Source organism: Sander vitreus, unplaced genomic scaffold (genome assembly GCF_031162955.1).
Source record: "Sander vitreus isolate 19-12246 unplaced genomic scaffold, sanVit1 ctg544_0, whole genome shotgun sequence".
In the NCBI taxonomy this organism is placed as follows: Eukaryota; Metazoa; Chordata; class Actinopteri; order Perciformes; family Percidae; genus Sander; species Sander vitreus.
This window is the reverse complement of record NW_027595643.1, coordinates 13,679-28,294: the sequence shown is the minus strand read 5'-3', so window position 1 is coordinate 28,294 and position 14,616 is coordinate 13,679. Positions and strand designations below refer to the sequence as shown.

The 14,616-nt window shown below is 41.0% G+C and overlaps 13 non-coding genes across 13 annotated transcripts; all 13 read left to right on the top strand.

Annotated features, from left to right (window-relative positions):
* Positions 1-2,155: 2,155 nt before the first annotated feature.
* On the top strand, positions 2,156-2,274 carry LOC144514329 (5S ribosomal RNA). Its single transcript, XR_013501316.1, has one exon. It is a non-coding gene; the product is annotated as a 5S ribosomal RNA (ribosomal RNA).
* Positions 2,275-3,141: 867 nt separating this feature from the next.
* Positions 3,142-3,260, top strand: LOC144514352 (5S ribosomal RNA). Its single transcript, XR_013501337.1, has one exon. It is a non-coding gene; the product is annotated as a 5S ribosomal RNA (ribosomal RNA).
* An 875-nt stretch (positions 3,261-4,135) lies between these two features.
* On the top strand, positions 4,136-4,255 carry LOC144514350 (5S ribosomal RNA). Its single transcript, XR_013501335.1, has one exon. It is a non-coding gene; the product is annotated as a 5S ribosomal RNA (ribosomal RNA).
* An 876-nt stretch (positions 4,256-5,131) lies between these two features.
* On the top strand, positions 5,132-5,251 carry LOC144514338 (5S ribosomal RNA). The gene has a single exon (XR_013501324.1). It is a non-coding gene; the product is annotated as a 5S ribosomal RNA (ribosomal RNA).
* Positions 5,252-6,126: 875 nt separating this feature from the next.
* LOC144514351 (5S ribosomal RNA) lies at positions 6,127-6,245 on the top strand. Its single transcript, XR_013501336.1, has one exon. It is a non-coding gene; the product is annotated as a 5S ribosomal RNA (ribosomal RNA).
* Positions 6,246-7,118: 873 nt separating this feature from the next.
* On the top strand, positions 7,119-7,237 carry LOC144514349 (5S ribosomal RNA). The gene has a single exon (XR_013501334.1). It is a non-coding gene; the product is annotated as a 5S ribosomal RNA (ribosomal RNA).
* Positions 7,238-8,112: 875 nt separating this feature from the next.
* Positions 8,113-8,231, top strand: LOC144514348 (5S ribosomal RNA). Its single transcript, XR_013501333.1, has one exon. It is a non-coding gene; the product is annotated as a 5S ribosomal RNA (ribosomal RNA).
* Positions 8,232-9,105: 874 nt separating this feature from the next.
* Positions 9,106-9,224, top strand: LOC144514347 (5S ribosomal RNA). Its single transcript, XR_013501332.1, has one exon. It is a non-coding gene; the product is annotated as a 5S ribosomal RNA (ribosomal RNA).
* Positions 9,225-10,099: 875 nt separating this feature from the next.
* LOC144514345 (5S ribosomal RNA) lies at positions 10,100-10,218 on the top strand. Its single transcript, XR_013501331.1, has one exon. It is a non-coding gene; the product is annotated as a 5S ribosomal RNA (ribosomal RNA).
* Positions 10,219-11,091: 873 nt separating this feature from the next.
* Positions 11,092-11,210, top strand: LOC144514344 (5S ribosomal RNA). The gene has a single exon (XR_013501330.1). It is a non-coding gene; the product is annotated as a 5S ribosomal RNA (ribosomal RNA).
* Positions 11,211-12,085: 875 nt separating this feature from the next.
* On the top strand, positions 12,086-12,203 carry LOC144514328 (5S ribosomal RNA). The gene has a single exon (XR_013501315.1). It is a non-coding gene; the product is annotated as a 5S ribosomal RNA (ribosomal RNA).
* An 876-nt stretch (positions 12,204-13,079) lies between these two features.
* LOC144514343 (5S ribosomal RNA) lies at positions 13,080-13,198 on the top strand. Its single transcript, XR_013501329.1, has one exon. It is a non-coding gene; the product is annotated as a 5S ribosomal RNA (ribosomal RNA).
* Positions 13,199-14,073: 875 nt separating this feature from the next.
* Positions 14,074-14,191, top strand: LOC144514327 (5S ribosomal RNA). Its single transcript, XR_013501314.1, has one exon. It is a non-coding gene; the product is annotated as a 5S ribosomal RNA (ribosomal RNA).
* Positions 14,192-14,616: the final 425 nt, after the last annotated feature.

Genomic DNA, 14,616 nt, shown 5'->3' with positions numbered 1-14,616 from the left:
AACAATGCGGATTCCGTCCCTGGTCGTGGGAACAACGGACCAGATCTTTACTCGCAAGGATCCTGGAGGGAGCCTGGGAGTATGCCCAACCAGTCTACATGTGTTTTGTGGATCTGGAGAAGGCGTATGACCGGGTGCCCCGGGAGATACTGTGGGAGGTGCTGCGGGAGTACAGGGGTGAGGGGGTCCCTTCTCAGGGCCATCCACCCTCTGTACGACCAAAGCGAGAGCTGTGTCCGGTTCTCGGCAGTAAGTCGGACTCGCTTTCAGGTGAGAGTTGGCCTCCGCCAGGGCTGCGCTTTGTCACCAATCCTGTTTGTAGTATTTATGGACAGGATATCGAGGCGTAGTCGGGTGGAGAGGGGTTGCAGTTCGGTGGGCTGGGGATCTCATCGCTGCTTTTTTGCAGATGATGTGGTCCTGATGGCATCATCGGCCTGTGACCTTCAGCACTCACTGGATCGGTTCGCAGCCGAGTGTGAAGCGGCTGATGAGGATCAGCACCTCTAAATCGGAGGCCATGGTTCTCAGCAGGAAACCGATGGAGTGCCTTCTCCAGGTAGGGAATGAGTCCTTACCCCAAGTGAAGGAGTTCAAGTACCTTGGGGTCTTGTTCGCGAGTGAGGGGACAATGGAGCGGGAGATTGGTCGGAGAATCGGCACAGCAGGTGCGGTATTACATTCAATTTATCGCACCGCTAGACGAAAAGAGAGCTGAGCCAGAAGGCAAAGCTCTCAATCTACCGGTCAGTTTTTTGTTCCTACCCTCACCTATGGTCATGAAGGCTGGGTCATGACCGAAAGAACAAGATCCAGGGTACAAGCGGCCGAAATGGGTTTCCTCAGGAGGGTAGCTGGCGTCTCCCTTAGAGATAGGGTGAGAAGCTCAGTTATCCGTGAGGAGCTCGGAGTAGAGCCGCTGCTCCTTTGCGTCGAAAGGAGCCAGTTGAGGTGGTTCGGGCATCTGGTAAGGATGCCCCCTGGGCGCCTCCCTAGGGAGGTGTTCCAGGCACGTCCAGCTGGGAGGAGGCCTCGGGGGAGACCCAGGACTAGGTGGAGGGATTATATCTCTAACCTGGCCTGGGAACGCCTCGGGATCCCCCAGTCGGAGCTGGTTAATGTGGCCCGGGAAAGGGAAGTTTGGGGTCCCCTGCTGGAGCTGCTACCCCCGCGACCCGACCCCGGATAAGCGGATGAAGATGGATGGATGGATGGAAGAATACATATAGCAACAGGCTAAATGAATGAATAAATATGGAACAAAACAAATGAAAGAATGCTTTTCTTTTCCGTCAGCAGAGGGCGCTAGTAATGGTCAAATGAAGCTTCGCAAAACACTGTCTTCATTTTCTGAGCTCACTAGATGCCACTTTCTGTTCAACAAAGGGTTGAAAACACACTGAATTGCAATTCCTTTAACCCTTTTCTTTGAACAGAGACTGCCATCTAGTGAGCTTAGAAAATAAAGACAGTGGTTTGCAAAGCTTCATTTCACCATCGCCAGAGGGCGCTACTCCTCCTTTGCTGGAGACAGAGCTGACAAGGAAACTGTACGGAGGATGCAACTTTTTTTTTTGGAAGCAACATCTTTAATTAAAACTAAAATAAACAACCTCACAGTGTTCAACAATTCAAGTAGGAGTTCATGCACTTTGACCATGAATTCTTTGTTCTTGTTCTTCAAGATTGTGCCGATCTGGATAGTTTTGAAATCAAAGATATCTACATTTTGGATCATGCAAATTTACGGAAGACAACAAGTCACTCAAGTCTGAGTAAAGGTAAAGTTCAAAAGAATTGAGAAATAATTACAGTAATGAAAAAATAAACATGGAAATACATACATGTAAGAATACATATAGCAACAGGCTAAATGAATGAATAAATATGGAACAAAACAAATGAAAGAATGCTTAAAAATACAGCAGTGTTAATTACAGTACCGAAAAAAAAGAGAGCAAAAAAGCAATTCAACTTGTTGGTTCGAAGATGAATGTAGTTGAACTACCAGAGAGCTACTGCAAAATGTATAGGTGCACTACTAGTGTGATTACATGTAGTTGAGTACTCCTCAACCCCAAACTGCGTCTTCAACAGTTTTGAGAACCTCTGGGGTTCATCGTCTTTAAATAGCTTGTTTTCACTTGGTACACTTGCTTACGGCCATACCACCCTGAACACGCCCGATCTCGTCTGATCTCGGAAGCTAAGCAGGGTCGGGCCGGGTCAGTACTTGGATGGGAGACCGCCTGGGAATACCCGGTGCTGTGCTTTTTCTTTCCGTCAGCAGAGGGCGCTAGTAATGGTCAAATGAAGCAAAGCAAAACACTGTCTTCATTTTCTGAGCTCACTAGATGCCACTTTCTGTTCAACAAAGGGTTGAAAACACACTGAATTGCCATTCCTTTAACCCTTTTCTTTGAACATAGATTGAGTGAGCTTAGAAAATAAAGACAGTGGTTTGCAAAGCTTCATTTCACTCATCGCCAGAGGGCGCTACTCCTCCTTTGCTGGAGACAGAGCTGACAAGGAAACTGTACGGAGGATGCAACTTTTTTTTGGAAGCAACATCTTTAATTAAAACTAAAATAAACAACCTCACAGTGTTCAACAATTCAAGTAGGAGTTCATGCACTTTGACCATGAATTCTTTGTTCTTGTTCTTCAAGATTGTGCCGATCTGGATAGTTTTGAAATCAAAGATATCTACATTTTGGATCATGCAAATTTACGGAAGACGACAAGTCACTCAAGTCTGAGTAAAGGTAAAGTTCAAAAGAATTGAGAAATAATTACAGTAATGAAAAAAATAAACATGGAAATACATACATGTAAGAATACATATAGCAACAGGCTAAATGAATGAATAAATATGGAACAAAACAAATGAAAGAATGCTTAAAAAATACAGCAGTGTTAATTACAGTACCGAAAAAAAGAGAGCAAAAAAAGCAATTCAACTTGTTGGTTCGAAGATGAATGTAGTTGAACTACCAGAGAGCTACTGCAAAATGTATAGGTGCACTACTAGTGTGATTACATGTAGTTGAGTACTCCTCAACCCCAAACTGCGTCTTCAACAGTTTTGAGAACCTCTGGGGTTCATCGTCTTTAAATAGCTTGTTTTCACTTGGTACACTCGCTACGGCCATACCACTCCTGAACACGCCCGATCTCGTCCGATCTCGGAAGCTAAGCAGGGTCGGGCCGGGTCAGTACTTGGATGGGAGACCGCCTGGGAATACCCGGTGCTGTAAGCTTTTTCTTTTCCGTCAGCAGAGGGCGCTAGTAATGGTCAAATGAAGCAAAGCAAAACACTGTCTTCATTTTCTGAGCTCACTAGATGCCACTTTCTGTTCAACAAAGGGTTGAAAACACACTGAATTGCCATTCCTTTAACCCTTTTCTTTGAACAGAGATTGCCATCTAGTGAGCTTAGAAAATAAAGACAGTGGTTTGCAAAGCTTCATTTCACCATCGCCAGAGGGCGCTACTCCTCCTTTGCTGGAGACAGAGCTGACAAGGAAACTGTACGGAGGATGCAACTTTTTTTTTGGAAGCAACATCTTTAATTAAAACTAAAATAAACAACCTCACAGTGTTCAACAATTCAAGTAGGAGTTCATGCACTTTGACCATGAATTCTTTGTTCTTGTTCTTCAAGATTGTGCCGATCTGGATAGTTTTGAAATCAAAGATATCTACATTTTGGATCATGCAAATTTACGGAAGACGACAAGTCACTCAAGTCTGAGTAAAGGTAAAGTTCAAAAGAATTGAGAAATAATTACAGTAATGAAAAAAATAAACATGGAAATACATACATGTAAGAATACATATAGCAACAGGCTAAATGAATGAATAAATATGGAACAAAACAAATGAAAGAATGCTTAAAAATACAGCAGTGTTAATTACAGTACCGAAAAAAAAGAGAGCAAAAAAGCAATTCAACTTGTTGGTTCGAAGATGAATGTAGTTGAACTACCAGAGAGCTACTGCAAAATGTATAGGTGCACTACTAGTGTGATTACATGTAGTTGAGTACTCCTCAACCCCAAACTGCGTCTTCAACAGTTTTGAGAACCTCTGGGGTTCATCGTCTTTAAATAGCTTGTTTTCACTTGGTACACTCGCTTACGGCCATACCACTCCTGAACACGCCCGATCTCGTCCGATCTCGGAAGCTAAGCAGGGTCGGGCCGGGTCAGTACTTGGATGGGAGACCGCCTGGGAATACCCGGTGCTGTAAGCTTTTTCTTTTCCGTCAGCAGAGGGCGCTAGTAATGGTCAAATGAAGCAAAGCAAAACACTGTCTTCATTTTCTGAGCTCACTAGATGCCACTTTCTGTTCAACAAAGGGTTGAAAACACACTGAATTGCCATTCCTTTAACCCTTTTCTTTGAACAGAGATTGCCATCTAGTGAGCTTAGAAAATAAAGACAGTGGTTTGCAAAGCTTCATTTCACCATCGCCAGAGGGCGCTACTCCTCCTTTGCTGGAGACAGAGCTGACAAGGAAACTGTACGGAGGATGCAACTTTTTTTTTGGGAAGCAACATCTTTAATTAAAACTAAAATAAACAACCTCACAGTGTTCAACAATTCAAGTAGGAGTTCATGCACTTTGACCATGAATTCTTTGTTCTTGTTCTTCAAGATTGTGCCGATCTGGATAGTTTTGAAATCAAAGATATCTACATTTTGGATCATGCAAATTTACGGAAGATCGACAAGTCACTCAAGTCTGAGTAAAGGTAAAGTTCAAAAGAATTGAGAAATAATTACAGTAATGAAAAAATAAACATGGAAATACATACATGTAAGAATACATATAGCAACAGGCTAAATGAATGAATAAATATGGAACAAAACAAATGAAAGAATGCTTAAAAAATACAGCAGTGTTAATTACAGTACCGAAAAAAAAGAGCAAAAAAAGCAATTCAACTTGTTGGTTCGAAGATGAATGTAGTTGAACTACCAGAGAGCTACTGCAAAATGTATAGGTGCACTACTAGTGTGATTACATGTAGTTGAGTACTCCTCAACCCCAAACTGCGTCTTCAACAGTTTTGAGAACCTCTGGGGTTCATCGTCTTTAAATAGCTTGTTTTCACTTGGTACACTCGCTTACGGCCATACCACTCCTGAACACGCCCGATCTCGTCCGATCTCGGAAGCTAAGCAGGGTCGGGCCGGGTCAGTACTTGGATGGGAGACCGCCTGGGAATACCCGGTGCTGTAAGCTTTTTCTTTTCCGTCAGCAGAGGGCGCTAGTAATGGTCAAATGAAGCAAAGCAAAACACTGTCTTCATTTTCTGAGCTCACTAGATGCCACTTTCTGTTCAACAAAGGGTTGAAAACACACTGAATTGCCATTCCTTTAACCCTTTTCTTTGAACAGAGATTGCCATCTAGTGAGCTTAGAAAATAAAGACAGTGGTTTGCAAAGCTTCATTTCACCATCGCCAGAGGGCGCTACTCCTCCTTTGCTGGAGACAGAGCTGACAAGGAAACTGTACGGAGGATGCAACTTTTTTTTTGGAAGCAACATCTTTAATTAAAACTAAAATAAACAACCTCACAGTGTTCAACAATTCAAGTAGGAGTTCATGCACTTTGACCATGAATTCTTTGTTCTTGTTCTTCAAGATTGTGCCGATCTGGATAGTTTTGAAATCAAAGATATCTACATTTTGGATCATGCAAATTTACGGAAGACGACAAGTCACTCAAGTCTGAGTAAAGGTAAAGTTCAAAAGAATTGAGAAATAATTACAGTAATGAAAAAAATAAACATGGAAATACATACATGTAAGAATACATATAGCAACAGGCTAAATGAATGAATAAATATGGAACAAAACAAATGAAAGAATGCTTAAAAAATACAGCAGTGTTAATTACAGTACCGAAAAAAAAGAGCAAAAAAAGCAATTCAACTTGTTGGTTCGAAGATGAATGTAGTTGAACTACCAGAGAGCTACTGCAAAATGTATAGGTGCACTACTAGTGTGATTACATGTAGTTGAGTACTCCTCAACCCCAAACTGCGTCTTCAACAGTTTTGAGAACCTCTGGGGTTCATCGTCTTTAAATAGCTTGTTTTCACTTGGTACACTCGCTACGGCCATACCACTCCTGAACACGCCCGATCTCGTCCGATCTCGGAAGCTAAGCAGGGTCGGGCCGGGTCAGTACTTGGATGGGAGACCGCCTGGGAATACCCGGTGCTGTAAGCTTTTTCTTTTCCGTCAGCAGAGGGCGCTAGTAATGGTCAAATGAAGCAAAGCAAAACACTGTCTTCATTTTCTGAGCTCACTAGATGCCACTTTCTGTTCAACAAAGGGTTGAAAACACACTGAATTGCCATTCCTTTAACCCTTTTCTTTGAACAGAGATTGCCATCTAGTGAGCTTAGAAAATAAAGACAGTGGTTTGCAAAGCTTCATTTCACCATCGCCAGAGGGCGCTACTCCTCCTTTGCTGGAGACAGAGCTGACAAGGAAACTGTACGGAGGATGCAACTTTTTTTTTGGAAGCAACATCTTTAATTAAAACTAAAATAAACAACCTCACAGTGTTCAACAATTCAAGTAGGAGTTCATGCACTTTGACCATGAATTCTTTGTTCTTGTTCTTCAAGATTGTGCCGATCTGGATAGTTTTGAAATCAAAGATATCTACATTTTGGATCATGCAAATTTACGGAAGACGACAAGTCACTCAAGTCTGAGTAAAGGTAAAGTTCAAAAGAATTGAGAAATAATTACAGTAATGAAAAAATAAACATGGAAATACATACATGTAAGAATACATATAGCAACAGGCTAAATGAATGAATAAATATGGAACAAAACAAATGAAAGAATGCTTAAAAATACAGCAGTGTTAATTACAGTACCGAAAAAAAAGAGCAAAAAAAGCAATTCAACTTGTTGGTTCGAAGATGAATGTAGTTGAACTACCAGAGAGCTACTGCAAAATGTATAGGTGCACTACTAGTGTGATTACATGTAGTTGAGTACTCCTCAACCCCAAACTGCGTCTTCAACAGTTTTGAGAACCTCTGGGGTTCATCGTCTTTAAATAGCTTGTTTTCACTTGGTACACTCGCTACGGCCATACCACTCCTGAACACGCCCGATCTCGTCCGATCTCGGAAGCTAAGCAGGGTCGGGCCGGGTCAGTACTTGGATGGGAGACCGCCTGGGAATACCCGGTGCTGTAAGCTTTTTCTTTTCCGTCAGCAGAGGGCGCTAGTAATGGTCAAATGAAGCAAAGCAAAACACTGTCTTCATTTTCTGAGCTCACTAGATGCCACTTTCTGTTCAACAAAGGGTTGAAAACACACTGAATTGCCATTCCTTTAACCCTTTTCTTTGAACAGAGATTGCCATCTAGTGAGCTTAGAAAATAAAGACAGTGGTTTGCAAAGCTTCATTTCACCATCGCCAGAGGGCGCTACTCCTCCTTTGCTGGAGACAGAGCTGACAAGGAAACTGTACGGAGGATGCAACTTTTTTTTTGGAAGCAACATCTTTAATTAAAACTAAAATAAACAACCTCACAGTGTTCAACAATTCAAGTAGGAGTTCATGCACTTTGACCATGAATTCTTTGTTCTTGTTCTTCAAGATTGTGCCGATCTGGATAGTTTTGAAATCAAAGATATCTACATTTTGGATCATGCAAATTTACGGAAGACGACAAGTCACTCAAGTCTGAGTAAAGGTAAAGTTCAAAAGAATTGAGAAATAATTACAGTAATGAAAAAAATAAACATGGAAATACATACATGTAAGAATACATATAGCAACAGGCTAAATGAATGAATAAATATGGAACAAAACAAATGAAAGAATGCTTAAAAATACAGCAGTGTTAATTACAGTACCGAAAAAAAGAGAGCAAAAAAAGCAATTCAACTTGTTGGTTCGAAGATGAATGTAGTTGAACTACCAGAGAGCTACTGCAAAATGTATAGGTGCACTACTAGTGTGATTACATGTAGTTGAGTACTCCTCAACCCCAAACTGCGTCTTCAACAGTTTTGAGAACCTCTGGGGTTCATCGTCTTTAAATAGCTTGTTTTCACTTGGTACACTCGCTACGGCCATACCACTCCTGAACACGCCCGATCTCGTCCGATCTCGGAAGCTAAGCAGGGTCGGGCCGGGTCAGTACTTGGATGGGAGACCGCCTGGGAATACCCGGTGCTGTAAGCTTTTTCTTTTCCGTCAGCAGAGGGCGCTAGTAATGGTCAAATGAAGCAAAGCAAAACACTGTCTTCATTTTCTGAGCTCACTAGATGCCACTTTCTGTTCAACAAAGGGTTGAAAACACACTGAATTGCCATTCCTTTAACCCTTTTCTTTGAACAGAGATTGCCATCTAGTGAGCTTAGAAAATAAAGACAGTGGTTTGCAAAGCTTCATTTCACCATCGCCAGAGGGCGCTACTCCTCCTTTGCTGGAGACAGAGCTGACAAGGAAACTGTACGGAGGATGCAACTTTTTTTTTGGAAGCAACATCTTTAATTAAAACTAAAATAAACAACCTCACAGTGTTCAACAATTCAAGTAGGAGTTCATGCACTTTGACCATGAATTCTTTGTTCTTGTTCTTCAAGATTGTGCCGATCTGGATAGTTTTGAAATCAAAGATATCTACATTTTGGATCATGCAAATTTACGGAAGACGACAAGTCACTCAAGTCTGAGTAAAGGTAAAGTTCAAAAGAATTGAGAAATAATTACAGTAATGAAAAAAATAAACATGGAAATACATACATGTAAGAATACATATAGCAACAGGCTAAATGAATGAATAAATATGGAACAAAACAAATGAAAGAATGCTTAAAAATACAGCAGTGTTAATTACAGTACCGAAAAAAAGAGAGCAAAAAAGCAATTCAACTTGTTGGTTCGAAGATGAATGTAGTTGAACTACCAGAGAGCTACTGCAAAATGTATAGGTGCACTACTAGTGTGATTACATGTAGTTGAGTACTCCTCAACCCCAAACTGCGTCTTCAACAGTTTTGAGAACCTCTGGGGTTCATCGTCTTTAAATAGCTTGTTTTCACTTGGTACACTCGCTACGGCCATACCACTCCTGAACACGCCCGATCTCGTCCGATCTCGGAAGCTAAGCAGGGTCGGGCCGGGTCAGTACTTGGATGGGAGACCGCCTGGGAATACCCGGTGCTGTAAGCTTTTTCTTTTCCGTCAGCAGAGGGCGCTAGTAATGGTCAAATGAAGCAAAGCAAAACACTGTCTTCATTTTCTGAGCTCACTAGATGCCACTTTCTGTTCAACAAAGGGTTGAAAACACACTGAATTGCCATTCCTTTAACCCTTTTCTTTGAACAGAGATTGCCATCTAGTGAGCTTAGAAAATAAAGACAGTGGTTTGCAAAGCTTCATTTCACCATCGCCAGAGGGCGCTACTCCTCCTTTGCTGGAGACAGAGCTGACAAGGAAACTGTACGGAGGATGCAACTTTTTTTTTGGAAGCAACATCTTTAATTAAAACTAAAATAAACAACCTCACAGTGTTCAACAATTCAAGTAGGAGTTCATGCACTTTGACCATGAATTCTTTGTTCTTGTTCTTCAAGATTGTGCCGATCTGGATAGTTTTGAAATCAAAGATATCTACATTTTGGATCATGCAAATTTACGGAAGACGACAAGTCACTCAAGTCTGAGTAAAGGTAAAGTTCAAAAGAATTGAGAAATAATTACAGTAATGAAAAAAATAAACATGGAAATACATACATGTAAGAATACATATAGCAACAGGCTAAATGAATGAATAAATATGGAACAAAACAAATGAAAGAATGCTTAAAAAATACAGCAGTGTTAATTACAGTACCGAAAAAAAAGAGCAAAAAAAGCAATTCAACTTGTTGGTTCGAAGATGAATGTAGTTGAACTACCAGAGAGCTACTGCAAAATGTATAGGTGCACTACTAGTGTGATTACATGTAGTTGAGTACTCTCAACCCCCAAACTGCGTCTTCAACAGTTTTGAGAACCTCTGGGGTTCATCGTCTTTAAATAGCTTGTTTTCACTTGGTACACTCGCTACGGCCATACCACTCCTGAACACGCCCGATCTCGTCCGATCTCGGAAGCTAAGCAGGGTCGGGCCGGGTCAGTACTTGGATGGGAGACCGCCTGGGAATACCCGGTGCTGTAAGCTTTTTCTTTCCGTCAGCAGAGGGCGCTAGTAATGGTCAAATGAAGCAAAGCAAAACACTGTCTTCATTTTCTGAGCTCACTAGATGCCACTTTCTGTTCAACAAAGGGTTGAAAACACACTGAATTGCCATTCCTTTAACCCTTTTCTTTGAACAGAGATTGCCATCTAGTGAGCTTAGAAAATAAAGACAGTGGTTTGCAAAGCTTCATTTCACTATCGCCAGAGGGCGCTACTCCTCCTTTGCTGGAGACAGAGCTGACAAGGAAACTGTACGGAGGATGCAACTTTTTTTTTGGAAGCAACATCTTTAATTAAAACTAAAATAAACAACCTCACAGTGTTCAACAATTCAAGTAGGAGTTCATGCACTTTGACCATGAATTCTTTGTTCTTGTTCTTCAAGATTGTGCCGATCTGGATAGTTTTGAAATCAAAGATATCTACATTTTGGATCATGCAAATTTACGGAAGACGACAAGTCACTCAAGTCTGAGTAAAGGTAAAGTTCAAAAGAATTGAGAAATAATTACAGTAATGAAAAAATAAACATGGAAATACATACATGTAAGAATACATATAGCAACAGGCTAAATGAATGAATAAATATGGAACAAAACAAATGAAAGAATGCTTAAAAATACAGCAGTGTTAATTACAGTACCGAAAAAAAGAGAGCAAAAAAAGCAATTCAACTTGTTGGTTCGAAGATGAATGTAGTTGAACTACCAGAGAGCTACTGCAAAATGTATAGGTGCACTACTAGTGTGATTACATGTAGTTGAGTACTCCTCAACCCCAAACTGCGTCTTCAACAGTTTTGAGAACCTCTGGGGTTCATCGCCTTTAAATAGCTTGTTTTCACTTGGTACACTCGCTACGGCCATACCACTCCTGAACACGCCCGATCTCGTCCGATCTCGGAAGCTAAGCAGGGTCGGGCCGGGTCAGTACTTGGATGGGAGACCGCCTGGGAATACCCGGTGCTGTAAGCTTTTTCTTTTCCGTCAGCAGAGGGCGCTAGTAATGGTCAAATGAAGCAAAGCAAAACACTGTCTTCATTTTCTGAGCTCACTAGATGCCACTTTCTGTTCAACAAAGGGTTGAAAACACACTGAATTGCCATTCCTTTAACCCTTTTCTTTGAACAGAGATTGCCATCTAGTGAGCTTAGAAAATAAAGACAGTGGTTTGCAAAGCTTCATTTCACTATCGCCAGAGGGCGCTACTCCTCCTTTGCTGGAGACAGAGCTGACAAGGAAACTGTACGGAGGATGCAACTTTTTTTTTGGAAGCAACATCTTTAATTAAAACTAAAATAAACAACCTCACAGTGTTCAACAATTCAAGTAGGAGTTCATGCACTTTGACCATGAATTCTTTGTTCTTGTTCTTCAAGATTGTGCCGATCTGGATAGTTTTGAAATCAAAGATATCTACATTTTGGATCATGCAAATTTACGGAAGATCGACAAGTCACTCAAGTCTGAGTAAAGGTAAAGTTCAAAAGAATTGAGAAATAATTACAGTAATGAAAAAAATAAACATGGAAATACATACATGTAAGAATACATATAGCAACAGGCTAAATGAATGAATAAATATGGAACAAAACAAATGAAAGAATGCTTAAAAATACAGCAGTGTTAATTACAGTACCGAAAAAAAAGAGCAAAAAAAGCAATTCAACTTGTTGGTTCGAAGATGAATGTAGTTGAACTACCAGAGAGCTACTGCAAAATGTATAGGTGCACTACTAGTGTGATTACATGTAGTTGAGTACTCCTCAACCCCAAACTGCGTCTTCAACAGTTTTGAGAACCTCTGGGGTTCATCGCCTTTAAATAGCTTGTTTTCACTTGGTACACTCGCTACGGCCATACCACCCTGAACACGCCCGATCTCGTCCGATCTCGGAAGCTAAGCAGGGTCGGGCCGGGTCAGTACTTGGATGGGAGACCGCCTGGGAATACCCGGTGCTGTAAGCTTTTTCTTTTCCGTCAGCAGAGGGCGCTAGTAATGGTCAAATGAAGCAAAGCAAAACACTGTCTTCATTTTCTGAGCTCACTAGATGCCACTTTCTGTTCAACAAAGGGTTGAAAACACACTGAATTGCCATTCCTTTAACCCTTTTCTTTGAACAGAGATTGCCATCTAGTGAGCTTAGAAAATAAAGACAGTGGTTTGCAAAGCTTCATTTCACTATCGCCAGAGGGCGCTACTCCTCCTTTGCTGGAGACAGAGCTGACAAGGAAACTGTACGGAGGATGCAACTTTTTTTTTGGAAGCAACATCTTTAATTAAAACTAAAATAAACAACCTCACAGTGTTCAACAATTCAAGTAGGAGTTCATGCACTTTGACCATGAATTCTTTGTTCTTGTTCTTCAAGATTGTGCCGATCTGGATAGTTTTGAAATCAAAGATATCTACATTTTGGATCATGCAAATTTACGGAAGACTGACAAGTCACTCAAGTCTGAGTAAAGGTAAAGTTCAAAAGAATTGAGAAATAATTACAGTAATGAAAAAAATAAACATGGAAATACATACATGTAAGAATACATATAGCAACAGGCTAAATGAATGAATAAATATGGAACAAAACAAATGAAAGAATGCTTAAAAATACAGCAGTGTTAATTACAGTACCGAAAAAAAAGAGCAAAAAAAGCAATTCAACTTGTTGGTTCGAAGATGAATGTAGTTGAACTACCAGAGAGCTACTGCAAAATGTATAGGTGCACTACTAGTGTGATTACATGTAGTTGAGTACTCCTCAACCCCCAAACTGCGTCTTCAACAGTTTTGAGAACCTCTGGGGTTCATCGCCTTTAAATAGCTTGTTTTCACTTGGTACACTCGCTACGGCCATACCACTCCTGAACACGCCCGATCTCGTCCGATCTCGGAAGCTAAGCAGGGTCGGGCCGGGTCAGTACTTGGATGGGAGACCGCCTGGGAATACCCGGTGCTGTAAGCTTTTTCTTTTCCGTCAGCAGAGGGCGCTAGTAATGGTCAAATGAAGCAAAGCAAAACACTGTCTTCATTTTCTGAGCTCACTAGATGCCACTTTCTGTTCAACAAAGGGTTGAAAACACACTGAATTGCCATTCCTTTAACCCTTTTCTTTGAACAGAGATTGCCATCTAGTGAGCTTAGAAAATAAAGACAGTGGTTTGCAAAGCTTCATTTCACTATCGCCAGAGGGCGCTACTCCTCCTTTGCTGGAGACAGAGCTGACAAGGAAACTGTACGGAGGATGCAACTTTTTTTTTGGAAGCAACATCTTTAATTAAAACTAAAATAAACAACCTCACAGTGTTCAACAATTCAAGTAGGAGTTCATGCACTTTGACCATGAATTCTTTGTTCTTGTTCTTCAAGATTGTGCCGATCTGGATAGTTTTGAAATCAAAGATATCTACATTTTGGATCATGCAAATTTACGGAAGATCGACAAGTCACTCAAGTCTGAGTAAAGGTAAAGTTCAAAAGAATTGAGAAATAATTACAGTAATGAAAAAAATAAACATGGAAATACATACATGTAAGAATACATATAGCAACAGGCTAAATGAATGAATAAATATGGAACAAAACAAATGAAAGAATGCTTAAAAATACAGCAGTGTTAATTACAGTACCGAAAAAAAAGAGCAAAAAAAGCAATTCAACTTGTTGGTTCGAAGATGAATGTAGTTGAACTACCAGAGAGCTACTGCAAAATGTATAGGTGCACTACTAGTGTGATTACATGTAGTTGAGTACTCCTCAACCCCAAACTGCGTCTTCAACAGTTTTGAGAACCTCTGGGGTTCATCGTCTTTAAATAGCTTGTTTTCACTTGGTACACTCGCTACGGCCATACCACCCTGAACACGCCCGATCTCGTCCGATCTCGGAAGCTAAGCAGGGTCGGGCCGGGTCAGTACTTGGATGGGAGACCGCCTGGGAATACCCGGTGCTGTAAGCTTTTTCTTTTCCGTCAGCAGAGGGCGCTAGTAATGGTCAAATGAAGCAAAGCAAAACACTGTCTTCATTTTCTGAGCTCACTAGATGCCACTTTCTGTTCAACAAAGGGTTGAAAACACACTGAATTGCCATTCCTTTAACCCTTTTCTTTGAACAGAGATTGCCATCTAGTGAGCTTAGAAAATAAAGACAGTGGTTTGCAAAGCTTCATTTCACCATCGCCAGAGGGCGCTACTCCTCCTTTGCTGGAGACAGAGCTGACAAGGAAACTGTACGGAGGATGCAACTTTTTTTTTGGAAGCAACATCTTTAATTAAAACTAAAATAAACAACCTCACAGTGTTCAACAATTCAAGTAGGAGTTCATGCACTTTGACCATGAATTCTTTGTTCTTGTTCTTCAAGATTGTGCCGATCTGGATAGTT